The following is a 6,108-nucleotide window of genomic DNA, read 5'->3' as shown; positions in this document are numbered from 1 at the left end:
CAAGCTTCTCCCTAAAACAGTGAATTAACAGTTGTGAGTTTATCATGTTTTCTGTACTATATCACAGTAGCTTTAACAAGAGGAGAACAGGCAAACCTCTTTTGGAACTTTTTCAACCAATTTTCACTGATCCAGCAGCTCTTACGGAAATCCTTGTTGGAGGTGCTGCAGTTCTCCATTGAATCTGCTGGAGACGCAGACGTGGGAAACGTGGGGACTATACGCACCTCGCTTCCAGCCATTCACCTGGCAAACCTTCCAGCCATTCACCTGGCAAACCTTGTTCTAAACAAATGTAACCCTTTTTTCCCTAATGGTATAATCTACCTACACTGGGGTCACACTCAAATCAAACAGGATCCTAAGTTCGTCAGCTAGAAAGGTTGAGATGACAGAATTCCCTATCTACCACTAAAGTATAATAATACCTGTTTGCAGTAAATTGTAAATCCAAGATAACTATGCACGGTGCCTCCACTGAAGAAATATTTAACCCGTTGTCCTGGCCTATACCACATAAATCTTCAGAATTAAATGATAAGTTAAAGCAGTATAAACACTTTTATCTAATAACACACAATGATTTTAATACCACACTTAATATGAAATGTAACATTTATTTTACCTTTTGTTCGCGTGCAATAGAAGCACAAAATGTTTAAATAAAAGAAATATGTAAGTGTTTATGTGTGGGTATGATACTATGTGTAAGTGTACGTGTGGGTTTGATACTATGTGTAAATGTGTATGTAAATGTGTGTGTGGCAAAATAGTGTCAAATCAAAATGAACTGTCACCTAGTCAGTACACATTTGTACAGTATTCATGCATTTAAAATATCAAGGTGAAAATCCAATTATGGTGTAACACCCAGATTAACCACTAAATTAAATGGCACTGTTTCTCCTAGTGGAAATACCAATATAAAGGTAGGCTACAACAGATTACTCACACTGAATACGTTTCAAGGCAATAAACGTTACCCATTCAAAATGTACAGTCTCAGTAAGCATTCAATAAGTCTTTGAAATGATAATAGTAAATTGCAAGCTTGCAGAAGAAAAACACGTTGGGGCCCGTTTCGTTGGTGCACATGAAAAAGAAAAATATCCACTATGTAAGTTCCACATGAAAATGAGACCTGACTCACGCGAAAAGGATGTTCCCCCACACTGTTATCGTCCTCGATGAATGGAGACCAGTTGAAGTTCACTCAGGCCAAAGCCATCGATATCTCAAAGTTGCGACACCGCCGTTGACTCCCGTGAACAAACAATGGCGGCACTTCCGGGAACTATTCCATTGAGAATGAATGAATATAATACGACTTTTCTACATGACTTATAGTCGTGTGCATAATAATGCATTTTCATTGAGTAGTGTATATGTATGTGGAAATGCAGTTTATAGTAATTTTCATTGAGTATTCACCGTAAATATTAATGCGATCGCTGCTGTCAATCCCGTAGTAAACCAGGGACCGAGGGAACTACTGAGTCGACCCACTAACCACGTGACCGCTCTAATCTGGCTTTAACATGGAAGTCAACGGCTGTCGCAACTTTGAGATATCGATGGCTTTGACTCAGGCTACTCACGCATTCGACAGTCCCAGATGCATGACGAACCAGAACACTAGCAAATGGCGGCTAGCTCCAGGTAGCAGCAGACAGTCCAGCGGAGTCGACAGGAGACTCTGACTAGCGAGCCGTTCTTACAAACGAGGCTCGGATAGCTTTACTCACTTCGTCTGGTATTATTTTCCCGATAATGACAGTCCAACACTTTCAATCTTCGTAGAGTTAGCATATACTGTAGTACTGAATAACTCGCGACCACATAAGAAGAAACACGAAAATCATACGCTCGCTACTACACTTATTACATAAGACTTCACAAAACACTTTATGTAGCCTAACACTGTATATAGTTATCAACACTTGGGCCAGTAGCCTATAGCTACTCTGAGTCTCCAAATTGTTAAAAACTGTTTCAGCTCCCAACACTGCGTCTATCTACTTCGTAGCCCAAAACGTAATCTCTTATTTTCTTCCTAGTAACAAGTGGCAGCAGATTCGTGACTCCACATCCTTCATTCTAATTGGCCAAATATACATCACTGCCATCTTCTAACACAGGATTGGATAGCAGCATTTGAATACATTGCAGAACTATTTATTAAACACACTAACAAATGTACATATTAATATTGAAAACCCTTAATAAAATCATTAGTATTTTTAAAAGGGCTTTACACAAATCCAACTCTGACTTTTACAGATCCGCCGCCCTGTGTTTTACCGAAACATGGCTCAGCAAAAGAATCCATTGACTAATCACTGCATACGAAAGTAAGTGTTGCAGTAGCCTAACAAACAATACCCTCAGAATAGAATTTTACTCAAAAATGCCTGAGGGTTTTTGTTTAGGCACATTTTTGTGTTGGACACCACCTCTTTCCATGCGGAACATAGCCAATCACATTTATGTAAATGGGATATACCTGTTTAGCCAATAGGCATGCTGTCAATTAGTAATACTGGTGAATGAGTTGACCATATTATCCATGGAAAATAATGCACAAAATCAATCTCAGTAGGCAAGTCTAGTAGATTACATATACAGCGAGGTCAGGTCGTTATGTATATTAGTTATATTTACCACACCCCCAGGGACATTGTTTTTTTCTATCTTGGAGGCTAAATGTGCCATTTTCAGTTTGAGGCAGAAAGAGTAAGCCTGAAGACAGGCATACAGTGCCTGTCATGCAACGTATACAACCACATATATACTGTACATACATACATGCAAATCACACATTGCCTACATGAAAACATTTATGCTGGCGTTGTGTTGGACATGGACCATAAGTTACCCAATACATCAGCATTGATAAAAAAAAATATATATCCGCTGCACTTCTGGTTGCAGTGCTCCTGTTCATAGCCTACAGTATGTATAGAATATTTAGCATATGCAGCCTACAGTATATAATATATGTTTAGTAGGCTACCTTCTCATTTCATCTTGTCCATTGGTTTGACTAGCTCGCCCTACCTTCTGCTTTTCTTGTCTAATGTAAAACACAATGAAATTACACAATGCAACTGATCCAAAGCATGCAGCACAGGAAGGATTTGTAGTAAATGAACATTCGAGCCTCTAATGAGAGGAAATAGGGATTATGACATAAGGGCAGATGTTACCTATAGCAACAAGAAAAAAATCAATGCACACACTGTGGGGTTGGATCATTATGTGAAGGGTTTTTTTTTTTTTTAAATAATATGCAAATTGGATTTCTTGCAGGGGCGTGAGCTAGTGAGATTAAGGCAGAAAGTGTGAGTGTGTCTCGCCAGATGTGTGAGTTGACAATGCTGAGAATGAAAAGACTGTGATATCTTGAAAGATGTCACGACTGGTGGTTTTGCAGATACAAGTTTGGGTTTCAAAACAGCCCGCTTTGTAGAAGTAAGGGCAGTAAAGGGTGATGCAAAAAAAGACTGAGGTTACGGAGAGTGATGTTAGTCTTCTTATTATTTAAACAGCAGAAATGTATCATTCCCCTACACTTCACAACCTCCTCTGGCTCCCTGTCAAACAAACACTTTGCCTCACCTAAAGCCCTCCGTAACCTAACCTGTCCAACCTCCATCAGCCACATTCCCGCCCATTGTCTGTGGATGCAAACACCCTTAAGACCACCTGGATCAAGCTCTGGACCTGAGGCTTTTACAGCTTCTACACCCTCCAAAACCACACACACCAGACCAGACCATCAGTCTTTAGCAAGGGGAAGCTAAATTCCTTAGAATTAAACAAATTATATGTTTAGCCACGATTATAATGAAAAAACGATCTCAATGTGAAATGTTTCTCACTTTACAAATATTTGCACTTACTTCCGGTGAAGTCCAGGCTAACTTTGGGTGTGGTGGTGGAATCTCATGAATGTTGATATCCATGAAAACATTAAAATCACCAGCAGTGATCCAACTGTGTTTTGGCTAACACCAATCAGATATTCATGGCAATGTGACAAACTATTAACCTGAGTAGTCAATTTTTTTCAGCGGACTGCCATTTTAAACATGCATCAATAATACTGTGATGACCTATTGCTGATGTACAACATCCGCCTAGCAAGAAATTAGCCTGATCTCTTGTCGTTAAAGTAAGATTTATGGCATCAATCAAAACTTCATGGCGAATCCTCTAAATACCACTTCAAGTTGAGCATATTTTTTTGTATATGATGTACTGTATTCATGGTTGTATTCAGGTTCAATGTAAAGTCTTTGAGAAAAATGTTAATAAAATGTGTTATTATTACAACACTGTTGTTTTTAACTGAGTTAGTATTTGATTATGCTTATTTATCATAGTTAGTGTTTTGCCATTAGTCTGCTAAAGATTAGCTAATTAGCAGCGGAGGACCAGTCGTTGATCAGGTGAAGATTAGCCCCTTCAGAAAATCCCACAACCAGACGACATCCATCACTTCATAAGGAGCCCATTTAGATATTGACTAAGGGTGTGTGTGTGTGTGTGTGTGTGTGTGTGTCTACATGTGTGTGTGGCCAGTCTGTCCCTGTGGGTGGGTAAAGCTGACTGCTCCTGATCAATGGAGATGAATGCAGCCCATAAATTACCTGAGCGTTTCCGTGGTGATAACGACACGATAGAGCACGGTGACACAAATCCAGATCGATGTGCCTCTTTCATTCTTTTGTTCTTTTTTTGGTGCTCTGTGTGTGTGTGTGTGTGTGTGTGTGTATGTGTGTGTGTATGAACATGGACACAGAACAGGGTTGTGAGTCTGTGTGTGAACTGTCATTCATTTTGACAACTTGTTGGCACTTGGTTGGTATACTTGGAAAACAAAGACAACTTTCTTTCCTCTGTAATACATTTCAGAATGTGGACACAAGCCTTTTGAAAACACACACACACACACACACACACACACAAGCTGCTCACTTGATGTGATGTAATCAGTTGTGCATGCATGTAAATGTACAACACGCACACACACACACACACACACTCATTCTTCACCGGCTTGAATTTCCCTGTCATTTCATCTCCGATGTAAATTGGCAGATTGAAGCAGTCACGCTCATCACAGTCGACTGCATATTGATCAGTCTCCACACATAAAGTAGAGGGACGTGTCAGAGTTGCTCTTGCAGAAACGCTACAAAAACACAGAATTTAATTTTAGACTTTTGATTAAACAGATTAAAGTGTCTTTGTTGCAGATTTAGATCATACTACAGCTTGGTGGTGGTGTTGTTACTGTAGTATAAGTAGTAATAGTAGAAGTTGTTGTAATAATAGTAGCTGTTATTGTTGCGGTAGAAAGAAAGACTTGAGGGAAATCGGAGGGCCGCACGGAAACAGGTGTAAGCACTGAAATAGAAAGAAAGCAAAAAAAAAAAACATGAAAGAAAAACATGACAACAAAGAAGCAAAACATTACACAGAAACAACAGCGAGCGAGCGAGCGAGAAAGCGATGGAGTTTGTGTGTTCTTGTGCTTACGCAGTGCTGCAGCAGCGTTTGGGTTTGGGCCCGAGGCAGGAGCTTATTGTAATTAAGGAGTGTTAGCGGCAAGCGGCTAACCGAAGCGCTACATCACCTCCCAGACCAGCTGAGATTAATCTCCCTCCCTCAGAGAAGCACAAAGCACGCACATACACACACACACACACACACACACACACACACACACACACACACAGTGTACCTGACAAATGCATATGCACACCGTTACCAAACATGAAGGACTCGCACACTTAATTACAGTTACGCAACACAAGAACACTTGCACACAACACACACAAATGAGGATAGCAACACACACACACACACACACACACACACACACACACACACACACACACACACGTTGAGCCCACACCCTCCCCTCATAACAGATGAATTAGAACTAAATGATTTCCCCTCTTTCTGCAGGGAAGAGTACTGCACTTCACAGAGGAGAATAATTAATGTGCCCCTTTTCATTTTTTATTCGTCCAGAGAACGACAGAGGGAGGGAAGGAGAGAAGGGAAAAGAGAGAAGGAGAGAGGGGAAAAGAGAGAGAA

This window comes from Sardina pilchardus, chromosome 12 (genome assembly GCF_963854185.1).
Source record: "Sardina pilchardus chromosome 12, fSarPil1.1, whole genome shotgun sequence".
Lineage (NCBI taxonomy): Eukaryota > Metazoa > Chordata > Actinopteri > Clupeiformes > Clupeidae > Sardina > Sardina pilchardus.
The sequence above is the reverse complement of the archived record's forward strand: the minus strand, read 5'-3'. Positions refer to the sequence as shown.